The sequence below is a fragment of the Cryptomeria japonica genome, chromosome 7 (genome assembly GCF_030272615.1).
Source record: "Cryptomeria japonica chromosome 7, Sugi_1.0, whole genome shotgun sequence".
Taxonomy (NCBI): Eukaryota; Viridiplantae; Streptophyta; class Pinopsida; order Cupressales; family Cupressaceae; genus Cryptomeria; species Cryptomeria japonica.
In genome coordinates, this window is record NC_081411.1 from 751,686,181 (window position 1) to 751,709,485 (window position 23,305).

Below are 23,305 nucleotides of genomic sequence, written 5' to 3' on the forward strand. Positions count from 1 at the left end.
TTTTAGGGATTTTTTTCAGGACATTTTTTCAATTTTTATGATTTTGCCCCTAGTGTCTAGCAAGGCAAGGAATATGACAGGTGAATAAATAGGCTTTTTGAAATGATGGTGGATAGAGGGAAGACAAAGGCCTTTTATCATGGAGACAATGGAATGCAATTTTCAAGGGCTATTGTGTGATGGGACAAGAGACTAGATATGACAATGTAAAGCAGTGACATGGCATGAGGGATATGTCAAGAGGTTTTTGAAACCATGTTTAAATTTTGCGTCCTTATGTTAGATCAAGATCAAGGAATGAAAAAGAGTGTATGAATAGTGATAAGATATGGATAGGATAAGCAAGACCAAGAATGGATAAGGGACATGGACTGAAGGTCGGGATTAGCTAAGGGATAGTGGCAGAAAGTTGCAATAAGACAGGGAATATGGATGAAAAGTTATAATAAGCAAATAGATTAAGACCAAAAGCTATGATGGACTTAAAGTTGCAAACAAGATGCATGATGCTCATGAAGATCCTCAGCCTTGTCAAGATCAAATGTGGAAAAGGGGATAGGTGCATGAGGGACAATAGGATATGAAGGGTAATAGGACATGATGGGATAATGAAGTGTAATAGGATATGACAGGATAATGAAGGGTAATAGGACATGATAGGATAATGAAGTGTAATAGGACAAAAGGATATGATAAGATAAAACCTGTCCCCAAGTACAATATGCAAGAAGTTCATAGATTCGCATGACACCTGTTTGCCAGGTTTTCATCATGGTACTTGCCCAAGGCACCCGTTTGCCAAGTTTTCACTAGTGGACGAATTATTTTTGCTTTACTTTTTTCTTTTTTCTTTTTCTTTTCTCACTTTTTTTGGATTTTTTTGTATTTTGACTTTTTCAATAGAAGATGGACACATGATAGGGGATGGAAGAAGGACTCAAGCGTCTTTGTTTTTTTTTTGGATAGTAGCCTTGAAAAAAATGGACCATGACCTTTAAAAGTATGCTCAAAGACGTTGGTAGGATAAGGACATGGAAAAAGAGATGAAATTAAGGCAAGGATTTATGCAAAGGATGGGATCAAAGGGATCAAAGGATGGAAAATATGAATTGGATAATGGATAGGGTATTGGAAGAATTGTGCTTGAGTGGATGGAAATGTTGGCAAGATCAACATTGGCACACACCTTGAGGGGTGATGGACTGATGGAGGAAAGATGTATCTCAGATTGTGAGATTTGGATGGAGGAATAGCTTGGGATTTTGGGACATAAGAGCCCAAAATGGATGATGAAGGTGATGGAGGAATAGATTTGAGAGGTTTGGATGGAGGAATAGCAATTTTAGATGCCAAGTTGGATGTTTCTTTAGGCTTTTGTGCTTCAAGGAGCCGCTTGGGGATCCACATGGTTTTTGATTTTTCATGCTTTTGTGGTTCCTTGGAGTGCATTGCTTGCACAAGGGATTAGGAACCCATATATATTTTGACTTTGCTTTATTTTTCTCAGTGGGCCTTTGTCGCCTTTTGGATATTTCTTTTTCTTTATAGATCATATTGTTCTTTGTTTTGACATGTTGATTATTTTGGACATGTTGATCGTTGAATACATGTGGATTTCTAGACTTATGACTTTTATACTTGGCATCCAAATTGATTGGAGGGGGAAAGGAATGCATTGATGGATATGAATGAAATGGAATTTTTTTGGATTGATAAAATTTACTCAAGGATGTGTGCCTTTGCTGACCTTGCATAGAGGACGAAGGAATATAAGGTCCTAAGATGGATGGAAAGTATGATAGGGAAGGTGTATGTTTTGATTGTGATGGAGGGATGTTGGATTTAGTAGGGGTACCAACGTCTTGAGAGTGAGTCATGTAGACATGACCCTTAAAATCTTCTTTGATATGGAGGGGTTCTTTCTCATGAAGGTCTACTCCTTTGCCTTTATGAATATTTTGACTTGTAGGATCCTCTTTTCTTTGGGAAGAAGATGCGAGTCCATTATGAGGTGGATATGATATGAGAGAAATAATGAGATCTTGAAGTGGATCGGATTGCACCAAAGTGGAAGAACCCATTATGCATGTCAAGGGTTCATGAACATCTTGCACTGACAGGTTAGAATCATGAGGAGGATTAGGATCATGAGGGGGGCTAGGATTGTGTAGTGGACATGGTTCAATGACAGGTTCTTCAAGAGATGGAATGGGAGAAATAATGGGATCATCAAAAGAAATGCAATCTTGAAGTGTATATGGAATATTAAGACAAGGAGATGGAGGAACAAAAGGATCTTGTGGAGGATTTAAAGGAATAATTTGATCTTGACAAGGAGGAAGATCATTGGAATCCTCTTTAAAGGTGCTTTGCTCTTGACTTTTAATGGGATCATCAGAAAGGATGGAAGGGATATCTGGTATGTCAATGGGATTTGAAAGGACATTGTTTTCATGAAATGGAATGGGATCGTTTAGGATTGGATGTACTGGGATATCTTGATCTTGCTCGGGGAATGGAGTGTCAATAGGACTTTGGATAGGATGGACAAGAATAGGGGAATCATCATGAGTGTCTGGGAACATGGGGTCCTGGTCAACAATTGGATGGAATGATAAGGTTTCAGGATCTTGATCTTCATCTATTTCAAGACACGTTTCTTCATGCTCTAAATTATCCTCTTGACATGGGGTTGGACTTTGGATATGCATGGGGGATTCTGACAAGGGATTAATGTTTGAAAATGAGGAAGAGGGACTTTGAATGGGGTCCTCTAAAATAGGTAATGGCAATAAAGTGCATGGTGGCATTGGGTCTTGTATTTCTAAAAGATGACAAGGATGTGCATCATGAATTGGATTATCATGGCAATCAATTATGGATAGTCCTTGGATAATTTCATCCTTGGGTGTATTGTTTTATGAGGACAATATGGAAGGTTCTTGGGAAAATTCTAAAGGTGTAGGGATGATGCCAGTGGAGAGTCAATTTGTTGGTGGGGGGATGAGGCATTGCTAGACATAATTGTATTAACTTGATCTTCCTCAAAGAACTCACTTGGTAGTTTCCTTAAGAGCATTGCAATAAAGCCACCTTTCTTTCAATGTTTTGATCTAGTTGAATTTGGAATTTGAACTTGTTTGGTAAGGAGTTGGTTCTAATCTGATGTCATGTTTTGATATTGGACTTGGTTCAATTGTTTTGACAACGATCGATGACAAATCAATCGCAAAATGACAAGATTGAAAATGACAACAATCGATGACAAATTGATTGCAAGATGACAAGATTGAAAAGGACAACAATCGATGACAAATCGATCGCAAGATGACAAGATTGAAAAGGACAACGATCAATGACAAATCGATCACAAAATGACAAAATTGAAAAGAGGACAAAACCCTAATTAGGATTGATGATGTCTGAAATGATGACAAATGAACATGCACATTGATGCAACAAGATAAGATTGACCAAAATAATGACTAAAGATTGTTATTGACAAGACCAAATTCAAAAGTGAGACAAATGAAGAATGCAGAAGAAGGACTCGATGTTCACAAATGATAAAGACCAAGTGCGCGACATAGGAGAAATGTTAATGCGACGCAAAAACCCTAAAATAAGGCAATGCACAAATGTTAAAGTATGATTCTGCAAGCATTGACCATTTTTAGATGTCTACATTTTGCCCCTCTTTGAGACAATGTGATTCTAAGTGTTGTTTCAAAGAACAATAATGAAAATGCCCCAGACAATGACAATGACATATGCATGCCCCCTCGAGGAATTGGCTAGAAACATCTAGAAAAGAGGCCAATTGATCGATAAGAATGATAGAAAATGATAGGTTCGAATGGATCAAACGGACTGCCAAGACTGATAGAAGAAATGTTAGTAAGAAGAAATTAGATAGAGGATAGTTAGAGATGAAGAAAAAATTGCTTTTACAAATGCACATAAGTAGGTGAGAACCTTTATTTAATGTAGCAAAGCGGATGCAGAGCATCATGGCATTGAAGGCCAGAGCTGGAACACAACCTTTTGCAAAAGACAGACACATCGCACACAAGGAATGAGTGAATCATCCTAGGGTGCATACATCAAGGGTCGAGTTATGTGCGGCGTTCACAAAGTGAACGTACTTATCACAGACACCCAATGATATAGTTGCCCTAGTTTGTGACAAACATTCCACAAACAACAAAGAAAACAAAGAAAAGAAAAAGAGACCATGATCCATCCCGGTCACTCTAAATCACTTGGTGACATCATCGAGCAATAGAGGAACATGATCGAAGATAAATCAATAAATGATAAGACTCGCTAATTCTAACAAGTCAAACAAACATCTTGATCTTCATTGTCAAAAGTTGAAAGTGTTGATAGGACGATCATGCTGTCTGGTTTCAGGGAATGCAGTACCTCGTTTAAGACAGGACACAGTCTGGTTTCGAGTATACCACACCCTGTATAAGACCCATGATAGTAGTGACAAGAACAAATGATATTGATGATGCTTGATTGATATGACAATTTTGATCAGGTTGAATGTCTGGTGTGATTGAAAAAGTTCATCTGTTAACGCATGATTCCATTAAAGCACAATGTTTGATTGCGTGTCATTGGATGTGTTGGGAAAAATGGTGTCTCAACCTTGCATTTATGAGAGGTTACTATTTATAGTAAGTTTTCATTTGAGCACAAAATGGTGCAAAACTCTCCCTGAAGCTTTTGGTTGGCTAGATAAGCATTCCGGTAAAGTTGCATCGCAAGGTCACAGCTAGTTTTGAAGATATTAAAGTTTTCGTCTTGGAGGGGTGCAATAAAATGTTTAAATTTAATTTTGGGGACTTTAGAGGCTCCAAAATGCCCTGAAAAGTGGCTGTAACCGGCGAAGCAGGTTACGAGGTGATAGAGCACTTCGCGAACTTTCCGGTGCTTCAAACAGTTCGTCAATCGGACACCCGGTTCTCAAGTTATGGCCTCCGGAAGTTTGTACTCCTGAAATAGAAAAAAAAAATTTGTATCGGATACATAAATGAGCTGTAAAAGGGAGCGACATGTGTTGATGTGTGTTTTAACATGTCATAGGGCATCTAGAAGGGAGATAAGGTCGGCTACACCTTATTGGGTGGTTTTAGCCCATGGTTTTGTAATACCGTTTGATGGTTTCTTGTATTGTATCTCCTATTTATGAGGTGTGTGAGATAGAGGTAGTGTGTAAGAGTCTCATGGCTATTGAGTTGCCTCTGAATCTCTGATTAGTGGTACTCCTGCGAAGAGCTTGCTCTGCAAGTATGTTGTAATCTGTTTTTGATTGCTGAATAAAATATTGAGCTGCTTTTGGAGGGTGGGGTTTTTCTCTCGAAAGGGTTTTCCCCACGTAAATCACTGTGTTGTGGTATGATTGCTATTATATCTATTTCTATTTTCTGTAACTGTTGTAATGATCTGAAAAAGTTTTACATTACCCTCCTCTCAAGGTTAGTGTAGGAAGTTGTTTCCGCTACTTAACTTCCTTACAGGATGTATGCTCAACGATTTGTCTATGCACAAAGGGATCATTTATTGTAAAATGCTTGTTTTTGGATTTTAATGTTTTGAAATTTTTTTGTTCTTTTTTTTTTTCAGGAACTTTATATGATTTTTTATGATTTTTTCAGGACATTATTCAATTTTTTTGGATTTTTTTTAAGACATTTTTCAATTTTTATGATTTTTTTTCAGGACATTTTTTAGATTTTTTGTTGATTATTTCAGGACATTATTTGATTTTTTTGGATTATTTCAGGATATTATTTTATTTTTTTGATTTTGCCCCCAGTGTCTAGCAAGGCAAGGAATATGACAGGTGAATAAATAGGCTTTTTGAAATGATGGTGGATAGAGGGAAGACAAAGGCCTTTTATCATGGAGACAATGGAATGCAATTTTCAAGGGCTATTGCGTGATGGGACAAGAGACTGGATATGACAATGTAAAGCGATGACATGGCATGAGGGATATGTCAAGAGGTTTTTGAAACCATGTTTAAATTTTGCGTCCTTATGTTAGATCAAGATCAAGGAATGAAAACGAGTGTATGGATAGTGATAAGATATGGATAGGATAAGAAAGACCAAGAATGGATAAGGGACATGGACTGAAGGTCGGGATTGGCTAAGTGATAGTGGCAGAAAGTTGCAATAAGATAGGGAATATGGATGAAAGGTTATAATAAACAAATGGATAAATGACCAAAAGCTATGATGGACTAAAAGCTACAAACAAGATGCATGGTGCTCATGATGATCATCAGCCTTGTCAAGATCAAAGGTGGAAAGAGGAAACGGACATGAGGAACAATAGGATATGAAGGGTAATGACAGGGGTTCGATAGGATAATGAAGGGCAATAGGATATGAAAGAGGAAACCTGCCCCCAAGTGTGGTGTGCAAGAAGTTCATAAATTACGCATGACGCCTGTTTGCCAGGTTTTCATCATGGTACTTGCCCAAGGTGCCTGTTTGCCAGGTTTTCACTAGTGGACGAATTATTTTTTGCTTTACTTTTTTTTTTTTGTCTTTTTTTTTTTTCAATTGTTCACTTTTTTTGATTTTTTTTTTTGTATTTTGACTTTTTCAATAGAAGATGGACACATGATAGGGGATGGAAGAAGGACTCAAACATCTTTTTGTTTGGATAGTATCCTTGAAAAAAAAATGGACCATGACCTTTAAAAGTATGCTCAAAGATGTTGGTAGGATAAGGACATGGAAAATGAGATGAAACTAAGGCAAGGATTTATGCAAAGGATGGGATCAAAGAGATCGAAGGATGGAAAATATGCATTGGACAATGGATAGGGTATTGGAAGAACTGTGCTTGAGTGGATGGAAATGTTGGCAAGATCAACATTGGAACACACCTTGAGGGGTGATGGACTGATGGAGGAAAAATGTATTTTGGATATTGAGATTTTGACGAAGGAAAGGCTATGGATTTTGGGACATAAGGGCCCAAAATGGATGAAGAAGGTGATGGAGGAATGGACTTGGAAGGTTTGGATGGAGGAATAGCTTGGGATTTTGGGACATAAGGGCCCAAAATGGATGAAGAAGGTGATGGAGGAATAGACTTGGAAGGTTTGGATGGAGGGATAGCAATTTTAGATACCAATTTTGATGTTTCTTTAGGCTTTTGTGCTTCAAGGAGCCGCTTAGGGATCCAAATGGTTTTTGATTTTTCATGCTTTTGTGGTTCCTTGGAGTGCATTACCAACGCAAGGGATTTAGAAACCCATATAGATTTTGACTTTGCTTTATTTTGCTCAATGGGCCTTTGTGGCCTTTTGGATATTTCTTTTTCTTTATAGATCATATTGTTCTTTGTTTTGACATGTTGATTATATTGGACATGTTGATCCTTGAATACATGTGGATTGCTAGACTTATGATGTTTATACTTGGCATCCAAACTGCTTGGAGGGGGAAAGGAATGCATGGATGGATATGAATGAAATGGACTTCTTTTGGATGGATGGAATTTACTCAAGGATGTGTGCCTTTGTTGACCTTGCATAGAGGATGAAGGGATATAAGGACCTAAGATGGATGGAAAGTATGATGGGGAAGGTGTATGTTTGGATTTTGATGGAGGGATACCAACGTCTTGAGAGTGAGTTGTGTAGACATGACCCTTAATATTTTCTTTAACATGAAGGGATTCTTGCTTATGGAGATCTACTCCTTTGCCTTTATGAATATCTTGACTTGTAGGATACTCTTTTCTTTGGGAAGAAGATGCGAGTCCATTATGAGGTGGATATGATATGAGAGAAATAATGAGATCTTGAAGTGGATCAGATTGCACCAAAGTGGAAGAACCCATTATGCATGTTGAGGGTTCATGAACATCTTGCACTGACATGTTAGAATCATGAGGGGGATTAGGATCATGAGGGGGACTAGGATTGTGTAGTGGACATGGTTCAATGATAGGCTCTTCAAGAGATGGAATGGGAGAAATAATGGGATCATCAAAAGGAATGAGATCTTGGAGTGTATATGGAGCATTAAGACAAGGAGATGGAGGAACAAAAGAATCTTGTGGAGGATTTAAAGGAATAATTTGATCTTGACAAGGAGGAAGATCATTGGAATCCTCTTTAAAGTTGCTTTGCTCTTGACTTTCAATGGGATCATCGGAAAGGATGGAAGGGATATCTTGATCTTGCTCGGGGAATGGAGTGTCAATAGGACTTTGGATAGGATGGACAAGAATAGGGGAATCATTGTGAGTGTATGGGAACATGGGATCTTGGTCAACAATTGGATGGGATGATAAGGTTTCAGGATCTTGATCTTGATCTATTTCAAGACACGTTTCTTCAAGCTCTAAATTATCCTCTTGACATGGGGTTGGACTTTGGATATGCATGGGGGATTCTGACAAGGGCTCAATGTTTGAACATGAGGAAGAGGGACTTTGAATGGGGTCCTCTAAAATAGGTAATGGCAATAAAGTGCATGGTGGCATTGGGTCTTGTATTTCTGAAACATGACAATTGATGTGCATCATGTGGGCTACAACCTTTGTTTTTGAATGTTTGGTTGTGGTTGTTGACATTGATATTCTACCATTGGTTGAACCATTTGTGGACATTGTATAGTTGGTTGGACATATTGTTGAAATTGGACCATTGGTTGTATATGTTGAACAATTGGTTGAACCATTGGTTGTATTGGTTGAAAATCTGATTGATAGTAAACACCTTCTTGTTCTTGTTGTGGAGGCACATAATGTTGAAACTGATGTTGTCTCTTTTCTTGAAATTGTTTCATCATCTCTATTTGGGAGAGGAGAGCTGGTGTGTCTGATCGTTCAAGAAGAGATCTTACATCAATTGGATCAATCTTTGGATTTTGACCTGGAAATTTTTGAAACATTTTGGACATTTGTGATCTATTCTTCTCAATGTTTTTCACTTTTTGTTCCAAAATCTCATTTTCTTGAGCTAGCTTCTCCTCTAGTTTTTGCATTTGGAGACTTGTTTCATCATAAAAAGTTTGATCGATATTGCCTTGTTGTTGGGTTGGATATAATTGTGATTGCCTTGGATTAAAATCCAATTGCATTGTCGGTTGATACGTCAAACTTTTTTGCATCATTGGTGCTTGGAACCTTGTTTCAATAGACATGTCACTATGCAAATGCAATATTTTTGGAATTTTTCAAGGATAATATATGATATGCAAATAAATGCAAACTAAATAGATGAAAATGCAATCTATGGCAAGAATGCAACCTATGTTTTTGGTTATTCTTCAAGATTTTGACAAACTTTTTAAAATGCAATTCTAAAAATGAGACCCTTAGGAAATTGAAATGATGTCTAGACCTCAAAGGACAAAAGGACCAAGTGACAAAAGGACAAAATGACAATGTCTCCCCTATATGCTTGGATACTAAGCTAGGTTTGACCAAATGACATTGATGACAAAAAGACAAAAGTTTGATAAGGTCTAGACTTCCTAACAATGACTTAGGGTTTATTCAAAGATTTGGATTACTCAAGTATGACAAAACCTAGTTTTGACACTATATGCAAAGGGACAATTACTATGCAAATGACCCTAATATGATATGATAATGACCTAAGCTTAATGAAGAGACCTAGGGTATGCAAATGTGACCTAATGTTATGAGGACAAGGATGCAAATGCAAATGTATGACAATGCCAACCTAGGACAAAACCTAAGGTTGAATTATGAAATGGTATTACTCTAATGCAAGAGGACACATGCAAATGGATGACCCTTATTGATATGCAAAGGAGTATGACCTAGGTGAAACCTAACCTTGGTAGTTGACAATGAATTTGCAAAATACAAACCTAGGATGAACCTAAATCTAAGTGACATGAATGTTGAGACAAGATTTTGAAAAATGTTTGACAACCATGTTTGAAGGTGTTTTGAACTTTGTTGAATGAAATACTCTTGTGTTTAACCTTGTTTTGAATCAATTTGTCTTGTTTTTGAAATGAGACACAACTCAACTTTTGACAAGCAAAGAAGACAAGATATTTTAACTTAGACTCAAGACAATCATGCTCATTCACACATTTCTTATGGTAGGTAAGGACAGTAGGTACTTGAGAGGTAGACTCGTTATGAGATTCAATGAGAATACATAGATGCTTGACCCCACGGGCTCCCCTCCATGACACTCACTTCTCAGGGAAGCCAAGCATCAGTCCCCATAGAAATCTCCCCATGGAGAACTTAGTATCTCTTCCAAGTATCCAAACTTGTCCTTCTCAAGCAACTAGAAGGATTTTTGGCCTCTAAATACAAGGTGTTTAGTAAGGATTTTTGTTAAGCGTTACTCCTTGGTGTCACACAAGTGTGATTGAGACATTAAGCCCACCAAGATACCAAACAAATGTAGTCGTGCAAGAACGATTTAGACCTTGAGGCCCTACTTAGATGTTGATATGAGAAAGAGTCCAAGGGTCATCACTTCCCAAGTAACTACAATTCCCACGTAACCCTTCCTTCAAAGCTTTCGCCCATCAGGTATTTATTTATAGTGAGTTAGAATGCCAAGGTATTCTAGGTATACTCACTTTGGGTCGTTCCCTTCTCACGATTGTCACTTGCTTGCAAAAGAAAGCAAATGGTCGGGAAGGCAGGCCCTCTAAAGGTAACAAACAATCTGAGCCATGAGAATGGTATCGAAGATCTGGATTTCTGATCACCCTAAGAAGGATGAGAGCATACTCTCCTACTCCAATGTCAAACTTGACAGTCAAAGAAAACACATGTTCATTCCATCCTACTTAGAAATTATACTAGGTGCCTAATTATGAATTACAAACACAAAGTTTAGTTGGAGTACAAGGCAACCTACAAAATCACCAAGTTAGAAGTTTGATTTGTTTGATCTTTGACTAGTGAACCTGCAAAAATTTGTTAGTAGTTCCATTTTTGTCTTTGCCATGTGTAATGCCAAGGTTCTGCACAAAGAATTAGTACCAAAGAAAACCAAAATACAAGAACAAAATGTCAAACAAAGTAATTTTGCAAGTGAAATCACTGATTTTTACCTCTGTTTCTGGCTTTACACAGGCGCAGAATGTCTTACACAGGCGCATAATGAATTGACACAGGCACAGAATGCATTGACACAGGCGCAGATCCCTTTGACACAGGCATAGAAGTTCTTGACACAGGCATAGATCCCTTGACATAGGTGCAATTCTCTCCTACACAGGTGCAAAAGTGCCCAAAAAGCCTTGAATTACCCTATTTCTTGGGTTTTTCACCTGCACATCAGCTCAAAAGCACTCAAAAGCATGGTTAGGGGGTTAATTCATGTCGGGTTCACCAATTAATGTAGATAGGAAATGCGGAAATCATCAAAGCAAATAACAAATTGGGCTAGCTCAATCACGAAAACTCAATTGCAATGATAAATCCTAATTACATTCAATGAAAGCATGAAAACAAGACATTCAATATGAAATCTAAGCAAACCAAATGTAGATGTCTCCTTCATGTGGCTCCATTGTCCTTCTTTCTCCTTCAAATTGCTTTTGTTTGTGGATCTCACCTACAAGTGCATACGCATGAGATGAAAGTAAGATTGACAAGATAGCATGATAGCATAAGGGTACTAGAAGCGTGATTGATTCGACCTTTTGATTGAAGAAATTCATCCAATTTTAGACAAATTTGAGAAAAGATCAGATTAGCATGAAAGTGATTCGAATGGAAATTCAAATCAAGAATAGAAAAATTATGACAAGTGTATGACAAATTGCTATGCAAGGATTTATGACAATTTATGACAATTTATGACAATTTATGACAAATTGCTATGCAAGGATTATGACAAGAATTTGAAATAGAAATAGACATTTAGGAATTTAGGAGAAATTAGAAAATTAGGTTAGAAATAATGACTTGGAAATTAGGAAATTGATGCAAATTAGGTAAATTAATTAATAATTTTTCATTCATTAATTAATTTACAAAAATAGGAGGAATTAATTAGCCAATTAAATAAACATTTAATTGTGACAAGAAGACTTAGGATAAATAAATAAATCATTTAACCTAGAGGGAAAATGACAAACAAGATTAAATGAATAAATCATAAAACCTTAGAAGATGAATTAGAAATGCAAGGATGACAATTAGGTCTTGACAAAAGATAATTAATGTCGATTCGGTTTGATCATGATTTCTGACTGACAAAGGACCAATGTTGACGAATGATTTGACTGATAAATGCACCAATTGACGAGGAACAATGACTAATTGATCCAAATTGACATGATTGAGAAGGACGATGATCGATGAAAAATTGATCACAAAATGACAAAAATGACAATGATCGATGACAAAATAGATTGCAAAATGACAAGGTTGAAAATGACCACGATCGATGACAAATCGATCGTAAGATGACAAGATTGAAAACGACAACGATCAATGACAAATTGATCGCATGATGATAAAATTGAAAATGACAATGATCGATGACAAATCGATCGTAAGATGACAAGATTGATAAGAGGACAAAACCCTAATTCCATCATCGATTAGGATTGACGATGTCAAAATATGCCAAATGAGCATGCACATTGATGTGACAGGATAAGATCAACCAAAATCATGACTGAAGATTGTTATCAACAAGATCAAATTTGAAAGTGAGACAAATGAAGAATGTAGAAGAAGGACTCGATGCTCGCAAATGATAAAGACCAAATGCACAACATAGGAGAAATGTTAATGTGACGCAAAAACCCTAAAATAAGGCAATGCGTCAATGTTAAAGTATGACTCCGCAAGCGTTGACCATTTTTAGACGTCTACATAAAGAAGTTTTCAGATGTAAAAGTCATCAAAGAAAAATAAATTTAGAATTATCTTATACAAACCCCAACCAAAAAGTATAGGAAAGATAGTAATTCATTCACTATAATGAATTATAATGAGCAGATCAACTACTTGCAAACAAAAAGAATATAGTCAAAATTTAGAGTGATGGACAATCTTATACAATTTATGCCCATAATAATAATAGATTACATCATAGAGACATTCCAGTCATGAGGTAAATACAAAGAGCAAGAAGGCTTTGTTGTGATAGTGAGAGTAAAGCATTTTTAATCATTATAGGACATCCACCTTCAAGAGTGTAAATCAAAGGAAGTGCTTTGGTGGTCCTTATAAGATATTTATAGTCTATAAAGAAGGAAATGGAGCACTCGTAAAAAATGATACAATTTCAGAGAAGACCAAATAGACTTAAGGATGACAATAACAATGAAAAGGCCATGGAGTTTGTACCAAAAGTGTTGTCCCAGTGTCAAAGAAGCAATCACATGCCTTGTTTTGAACAATCTTTGAGAAAGACAAATGTACCAAATAGAATGGACAAGGTATGAATCATGGACAAAGTTCATAATATAGCCCATGGACACTAAGTATTACAGACATCACAGGGCAAATTCAAAGATGAAGAGTAGGGAGGTAGCACTATTAGGGCATGAAGGCAATATGATTTTTTTTTTGTCAAATCCAATGATAACAAATGACAATGCTACAAAATAAATGATAGTGACATATCAAAGGGTCATAAGGCATTACTATATTTATAAAAGACTCTATTCATAGAAACATGGTCATTTGGAGGACACAAGGGGAAGCCTTAAGAATGGTTTTGTGACAACTAGAGATCATAAAAGAAGATTGATTGTGTAGCATCATAAATTGTACACTTTTATTAGTGTGTTCAATTTTACACTCTCCTAGCACCTATTTTAGTATTTCCCTTTCGTCTATATATTATGGGACCTTTATTGATTTAAATTAATATTATGGGTCTTATTCCACTTTATTAAATCACCACACTCTTATTTGGGCCCTTAATTCTAAGTGTGCCCTTTATCATTTTATCCTAAATTATCCTTAATCCTACCCCAATTTCAACTTCAAACACACATTTTACATATCTATGTGTTATGGTTTGAGCCATCAAGTTGGAATTGGTATTAGAGCCCCATTATCTTTCATTCCTCAAAAGTTGGAAAAATGTTGTTGGGACCAAGGTGACCTACCACCTTGGTCCCACACTTTTTTCCCTGAATTTTTAGGGGATAATTTGTTGGTCTTATCTAATTCAAAGTTTTCTTTGTGTGAATAAATAAAAATTCTAAGTCAACCTAAAGGTGATTTTGATTATGAAATCCCTATTTAAGGCATTTATCTCAATTCCTTTTGAAATCTATGATGATCTTATCGTATGGTAACATTATCATCCAATTCAAGAGCAATTCTTCTTCCTTAAGATCATATTTGATTCAAGGAGTAGCAAGCTACTTCAAGACATCTTGATATCATGTTTCAATTATGATTTCATGATGAATTTTATATTATTTATCATTTTATTGCATCAACACATGGAGGACTTATCCTAAGAACATTGCATCGCCTATTGAAAATATAATCATCTACATTCAAGCATTTTAATTCTAGATCTAGCCTTGCCCTCAAAAGACAAATTTTCCAATTTGATTCATATTCAATTTCAATTCAATTATAGGTTTAATTCTAAACTCAAGGTTTGACTTAAGGTAAACCCCTATCCACAACCCCCTTTCTTTTCTCTTGTGTGTAGCTACAGGTATTTAACAAAGCCAAAAGACCTAGAATGACATCAAGAGACTAGTACATGCTTTTCCCTAGAATTTGAACCTAGTTTTCAAGGACTAGGGTAGTGGGGTGCCCTTATCCCAAGACCAAGGCATTGGAGCACCTTGGTTCTTATAATTTTGCATCAATTTTCAGTGGTGGCACTCAGACATTCTCAAGATTTGGGTCTTCCGATAGCAGCTCAGCTTTAGAAGACCAAGGTGTTCTAGCACCTTAGTCTTGCCAGATTAGCATCAGATTTCAATCACAGGTGCAAAGTCAAATTCCCTATTGTTGGTTAACATATTTTGTTCCCTTAAAAAAATGTAACAATATTGTGAGATTTTGCCAAGATCAAGAGGCAATGGAAAGCACAAAATAGAGAGACAAAATAGATGATAGAAATAAACTGTATTCTATCAAGATGCAAAATGTGATCAACTGGATCATCACAAGATGTTCAATGATTTCCCGCACAAACAATATAGATGGGCCTGCTTATATAGGCAAGGCTTATGGATATATGAGAACACAAGCATGGCATGTGGCTCAATAGAAAATAAGGGTAGCTAGGAAATAGGTGTGGGTAGGTAGGAGAAACAATAAAATATTCCACATGAGGTGGAATGTAACAATAAGATAAGATCAACACCATAAAAGGTGGAAATTTGCCTACACACACTATCTCAATGTGGCACAAACACCCAAGTGTCTCATACCCAAACTAATATGAAATGCATGTACCTAAGTAAACTTAAGTAAAGTGTAATAATATCCAAGATGAATAATTATTTACACCAACACCCCCCCTTAAGTGAAACTTAGGGGAATGCACTAAAGTCTACAATGCAACTAAGCAATGCAAGATGGGTCCCGACTACAAGGCCATGTTAGGTACCCATGTACACATGCAAATGAAATCTCCCATAAAGCGGAGAAAGAGAGAAAACCCAATGGGAAAAAACCCTCCCCCAAAAGAGAGATGATGAAAGCACACAATGATCTCAATGATGAATGAGAAGAACAAACCATGTCCCTTCCATAAGAGAGAAGAAGAGACCATGAAGCCCCCCCTCAATATCGAATCTCTTGCAAGGATGGTCCAATGATGATGACCAAAATACCTCTCCATAAGGAAGAAAGAGAGCCTATGCTACACCAAAAATGTCAAAGTGTGACAAAACCAAGTACCAAGTCGATGACGATGAATCACTCGCTGCAACAAAAAAGAAGATCAAGCATGGAGACAACCTACTTTGAGCACCAACTGGATACTCGTAAATGGCAGAAATACTGGTACAATCCAAGTCTCATGGGAGCCATGCACAAATGTTTACAATCTAAGTCTCAACTAGAGCCATGCACCGAGTCTCACAAGATATTCCTAATCTATGTGTACAAGAGGATTACATCAAATAGTCAACAATGACAAGATACAAAGAGGTGTGGCACTTTAAGATAGTGCAAGTACAACATTTCTCAAGGAAGAGCATACATCATGATAAAATATCCAAATGTGGAAACATGAAAATGATGCCACCAATAAAGAAGCCCTGTAGAATACTACAGATGAAGATGCCTCCGAATGGAATTTCACCAAGAGATATAAATTAATAACTAACCCCCCATAAAAAGATCATGTTGGCACTTGAAAATAATAGCAAAGTGGACTTCTGATTTCAACTTTACAACTTCTCAAAATGAGATATAAGAGACTTCAATAAATACTGCTAGTGATCTAAACTGAGATCCAAGCAAAATACAAGTACCAAATAGGCCAAAAAATGACCAAATACTGAAAGTACAATTTCTACTCAAAATCACTGCAAACTAATGGCAGATTATGAAAGTAGACAAAAAATTATGCACTCTAAAAAAATATGGCACCTGAAAAGGAGTCCATATGAGCCCAAATGAAGCCTCCAAAGTTGTAAAAATGGAGATTTCATGATTTTTGAAAAACATGTATCGAGAAATAAGAAAAATCCCACAGCACTGTATAGATCACAAAATTCTACCCCCCCCCAAAAAAATTTCTCAAAAAAAGGAGTCCGGATGAGTGAGATATCACTATTTGAAAATTGCCTACAAAATTATAAATTCTGGAAAATCTTCGTCACAACTTCAAACTTCAAATGCCTCTAGATTTGGCCTCCAAAGTCCAATTTGGATGAAACAAAAGGAAAATCTAACTTTCTTAGACCTCCTCAATCCAATGCTAACCTCAGATTTGACCCATCAAGCTTGAATAATAACCTGCAATAGAAAACTCCAAAAATGGAAAACCCCAAATTTCTCTCAATTGGCAAACCAATGACACTCTAATGAATCTAATACCATGTGAGATATTTCCAAGATCAAAAGGCAATGGAAAGTAGAAAATAGAGAGACACAATAGATGATAGAAATAAACTGTATTCTATCAAGATACAAAATGTGATCAACTGGATCATCACAAGATGTTCAATGATTGCCTGTACAAACAATGTAGATGGGCCTACTTATATAGGCAAGGATTATGGATATGTGAGCACACAAGCATGACATGTGGCTCAATAAGAAACAAAGGTAGGTAGGAAATAGGTGTGGTAGGTAGGAGAAACAATAAATATTCCAGATGAGGTGGAATGTAACAACAAGATAAGATCAACACCATAATAGGTGGAAATTCTCCTACACACACTATCCCAATGTGGCACAAACACCCAAGTGTCTCATACCCAAATTACTATGAAATGCATGTACCTAAGTAAACTTAAGTAAAGTGTAATAATATCCAAGATGAATAATTATTTACACAAATAAATATGATCCCATGCCCACATAAGAGAACAAATTATCAATCAACAGTTGGATAAGTTGCAGTTATCTGTGCAACCCTCATATGAATTTTAGAGGTACAACTCCCTCTTATGATATGATTTTTGAGGTTTTTTTAGGGTATGCTTTTAACTAGAAAGCAAGAAAGGCAGATTTCACAAAAAAAGGTAGCGTACAACTAAACATTCATGACCTCCATAACAAAGTATGCATATCAATCACCATATATGTTTGAATTCAAATCATTCATTAGTACCCATACAAATATTTCTACTAAAGAATAATCTACATATATAAAAGATTATTAACAACAACCCACAAAATATCTAATCTAAATTCACAGTGATATATAAAATGATTATTCAGCACAACACAAAGTCTGAAATAGGAAACTCATTTAACACATCTAATGACCCATTCAAATATAGACAAGATAATAGCATCCCACAAAATTATAATTCAAATTGAAAACAACACCAAGTCTCCTTCAAACAAAAGTTTCATTCAAAACATGCAAAATTACTGTTAATGCAATGCATTCTCTTTTTCAAAATTTTGAACCCCTAATTATGGTTCTAGCCATCTATATATAGTTTAACTTAACTAATCAAAATAACGATTCCTTGGAGACAACCAATTAAAGAAAGTTTAAACTAAACCATCAAATAAACGGTCCACCAGGACCAATAGTTCAAGAGCCAGATAAGAAAAAGATAATCAACTAAACAAGAAATTAAATAGCAATGCCTCCATCCACCTCATCTTCTAACTCCTCATCATTTTCATTTGCCTCTTGACCCACTTCTGTTGCATTCATTACATTACCTTGTGGTTGTTGCGCCACTTGTTGATTCACTTTCTTCCTGTAAATTCTATAATTAGATAGAATAGGAGATATACTTTCTGTCATAGGTTCTGTTGTGGCTTTGACTCTAACTTTCCACTTGGTGACCTTCTGATTTGCTTCTGCAACTTTACCAGCAATATCATGAATGTTCTCATGAGATGAATTCAATACTATCATGGCATCCTTTGGGCATTTAGTGACTTGGGGCTTGCATTAGTTGTAGAGAGACTATCCTCTACTTTTTGACCAAAATTTTTCTTCACTATTTCTTTTTCTATGAACCCCTTCCCATCATTGTCAAGTATGCTGATACCAATAGTATCAAAGAGACTTTTCAAGTCCCGCCGTAGATTTTTATTTGGATTACTAAAGTAATGAGTTGTCACTGAAGTTCATTTACAACATGGTGTTTTCATTCCAGCATCTCTGCCCAAGTGACAATGTCTTCTACATCGAAGTCTCCAATAATATGCTCAGAGATCAAAACAACTTGAGGCAACTTACTAACTTCTCACATTTCTAGGAAGGATGTAGATAGTTTGTGAGTTTCTTTCTTTATTCTTTGTAGCTCAAATCGATGGACATCTATCATTTGACTAATAGTGTTGTAATTAATTAGATCATACTCAATGAATGATAGCCCTTTAACAATTACTTGACTAACCCAACTATCAACTGCTTTGGTGATGGTCTATGAGCGTTTAACAATCTCCAACTCATCAGAGTTGATAAGTTTTGTAATCAACAACCTTGAAGATGAACTGGTGATAAGACTTTTAGTTGGATAGGTAGATCAAATGAAAGAAGTGAGGACATCAACATAATATGCCAACTCTTGATTTTTCTTTTTTGTGGCCTTGGTTCTCCTTGACATAACAACGATACAATGTTTGGCATGATATATGTCTCCCTTTTTAATTGTAGGTCCCATGTCAATCCGGCTTATGTTAAACTCCCCTTCTATAATTTCATGTACATTTTTATCAACATTAGGATCTACAATCTCTTAGACATGGTGTTCTGTTTGAGGATCTACAATCATCCTAGCCATTCACCTTACCTTCTTAGGTTTTGACGTCTCCCCTAAAAGTTTTCTTACTATATCTCCCAATCTTAGTGGTAGGTAGATATTGCTTCTTTTGCTTCTTGATTGCCTTGTTAAGCTATGGGGTTGATGAGGCATTCACTAGACTTTTCACAGACAATGCATTGGTAGTATTATCAGGTGTCATTATAGAGGCATTTGGAAGAGGATTTTGAGAGGTCTCATTGTCTATGAAAGAAACTAATAGATTTTTTTCTCCTAGATGATGAAGGAATTGAGTGTCCTCTTCATTGGAACTAATCTACGGGGCTGTCCTTTTCATCCTGGGTGGGGTAATGACACTTTCCTCACAGATAGACTTCAACCTCTGGTTCTTCTCAAGTGGGTCATTATTTTTACTAGACTATGAATTTGCTTGAGATGCACTTGTTTCAATTGTCGCCTTTCCTGTCATCTTATGAGAAGGTTGAGAGGTGGTGTTGGTTTCCTTGGGTTTTCCTTTTTGTGAAGAAGAAGAGCTAGAGCAACTTTTGATTGCACAATTTAGCCAAACCCATGACTTGTCTACAATTTGGGCAGTTTTATCTTTAATTTTCATTTCTTCTTCATATTCAGACCATTGAAAAAGGGGTAGGGTGGCATCTTAATATGAATTATCTATTAGATTTGAATTATCTCATGTTACATTCTCAAGAACAATAGGAATAATATTAAAATTCAAAATTTGGTCCAAAGTAAGTTGCATGAAACCTCTTCTGAAAACTTCATTCTCATTTACACAATCTTCCCAAAAGTATTCTAACTTGGGGACATGGGCATAATGAATAGCTTTGCAAAAATTCTTTTTGACATAACCCTTACTGTCAAAGTTAGTTTTTATGGGTAAAGAATAGAGACTGAGGTCAGTTAGAAGTTTATTAGAAAACCTTGCAGATTCATTGAAGTGAGACAAACTCAAGGGAAAAGAATACCCCTTCTTCTTCATTTGAACATACTTGATATTTACAAAAGACATTTATCGACACAACTCTAAAAATACAAGATACTCAGAGGCATACTTGGGAAGTTTCAATGAGTCTTTCTCATAACCTCCAACCCTTAAGTATGAAAAACTTTTAAATTGTATATAGAAACTTCCATACATCTGAATTACCACCATAGGTTTGTTCGACATTTTTTTTCCAGGGTTTCCTTCAATTTCTCTAATGACTGTCATGAGAAAGGCATCATGTACACGAGAGAAATTCCTCATTCTGTCTCCTTTTTGCAGCTGAGGAAAATAATTATAAATGGGAGCACCTTCTAAAAGATGACCAACTTGCCTCAAACCCAACCAAGAAACTCTTCCAACAACTATTACATATGGAAGCATAGAGCACAAATGGAATTCCCTGCTATGATTGAACTTGACAAGCTATTCATGGAGAGAGTTACGTATTAACTTGGCCAGTTAATTTTATTTTTTTCATTATAGATAGTAAGGATAAAGTGGCACATCCATTCTTCAAAAAATTTCACTCTGGGTTGATTGACCACTTGGCATAACAACACAATGATATTGGCGATATCATCTTTGAAAAGTTCTATTTTAATTTGGGGTGGCAACTTAGACTTTCTAGGTCGAACATGTTTCAACCACCGTCTTGCAATTGTGTCTAGACACCAATCCACCCATTGATGAAAATATTCCCATCTTGACTGAAATTACAAATCCATTTTCCCCTCTCTCTATGGATTCCATAGAGAAAGGAAAATGTTGTTTGTGTCCATCCTGGCTATCATTTTTTGATTTTTATCCCAGATTTCCTAGGAATTAGGATGGTAATGTTGTACACATGAAAAGACCAATTTGGGACATGCAATAGCATAGGGGTAACCACCATCTTGAGATAGTGTAGACTCAATGACCTTTTGTGTAATGGGGGACTTCTTTGAATTTTGCAGCCTCTTATTGATGTCATGCATTGTGAATGGGCCAACCTCTGTATCTTTAATGAAATCTAGTTTGTTCTCTATAGGGTAGGGAGTTTTGGGCACCATAGAAATTGAGTGTATAAGTGTTAGGGTTTCTACAAGCGGATGAAATCTTGAATTGAAATAAAATAAGAAAGAACTATGATCAAAGTAGGTGCTCATGAATGTCAAGCTGACATACTTCACTTATAATATTAACAAGAAAACCAGAATGTCAACAATTCTAAACACAGAGCTTTAATTTTCAAACCTTGTTTTATGCTTTTGTTGGAACGCCTTTCAATTCTTTGAAAATATTCAAATGCCAAATGCATGAGCAAGGTTGACAAACACAAGAAAACCTCGAGTAATTAATCACTCAACTTTGGTGGTTTCTATACTACCTTGGGATTTGTAATGACCTTTTCATTAATTATCCCACTAACCACCCATTACGAAAAATCTTTCAGATGACATCATCATGCATGTCACCATCCTTAGAGCCATAAATATCAGAGCATCAAGTGATCATGCCTTTCATGAAAAGAAAACTACAAAATAAAGTGTGTGCAAGAAAAATCCTATCATGCGATTGACTGATATGTAAAATTTGAGGGACCCATTGATATTGTATTATCAGGAGTTAGAGTATCAGACGAAATGGGATTCGGTGACAATACAAAAAAAAAAGGGGATTAATTCCATTGAGAGGTGATAGATCGATAAGGTATGGCAGGGTCAATTTGGATATAAACAAGACTTGACACTTAAATGCTTTATCGACCGATCGAAGGCTTCAAGAACTATGAAAATGAAGAGTTTGAGTGATGAGAATGGATTTCCTGACATAAAGCATTACAAATGGGTTGATTGCTAAGGCAGGCAACACCTATCCATTTTTGTTCATGTTGTGAAGTTTCTATTCCATTATCAATTAATGCAATTAGTACAAATTGCTATTTCATGCATACACTTCCTAGCCTAATTCTTTGCATGCAATTTACATCCTTTTAATTGCATCTTCAACTCAAATAAAAGGAAATAGGATTCCAATCAACATTTGACCTTCTTCTTGATAAAATTGAAGTTAAATCTATTGAGTTCATCCCTTTTTTAATGTAATGTGTGTGAAACAGGTCATTTTTCTTGTTTACATAGCTAAATTTGTGAAACCCTAATTTTCATACAATACATTTTGGTGAACCCAACTCTCATGCTTGCATTACTTCTAATTTTCATTTTCAGATCTAATTTGTATGCACTTAAATATTCATATTTGCAATCATTTCTAAAACATATAGCTTACACACTTTCATTAATTGCATTGCTTAGTTCATATGGTTGCACTTAGTTAATCACATACTTGCTTCATTGCTTAGACATTCATTTTTCTTTCTTTCTTTGCATTGTTTCCTTCATTGCATTGTTTAAAAAAAAAGAGAGGAAATTTTCAAATCTTTTATCATGTTGCCAAAATTTTTTAATGCTATCCTTTGATCAACTTTTCTTTGCATTATGATAGTTTCTTAGACCTTATGACCCTTCACCCTCTCCTAAATATTCTACCAAGGAAATTTTAAGGTAAGATGATGATTTCAATAGCACCTCTATTAATTCTCTCCCTTCTAAAGATTAAGTATTAATAAATAATGCTTGTTCCTCTCCCAAAATTGGCCCTACCTATGAGGACATCCTAGTTCAAAAAGAGACCATTAACATTTCTTTCAAATATCTCCCTCTCAAGGATGAAGCTTTGAAGAGAGATGTTGATCCTTCTCCTAGAGTGTACCTCCCCCAAGCAGATCATTTGGTGCTAGAGGATGATATGGTGGATATCTTTCCAAGTGACACTAGATCTTTCCATTTCAATAACCTTCCTTCTAGGGATTAATTATTAATTATTAGTGCTTGTCTCTCTCCAAAAATTGATCCTATCCATGATGACATTT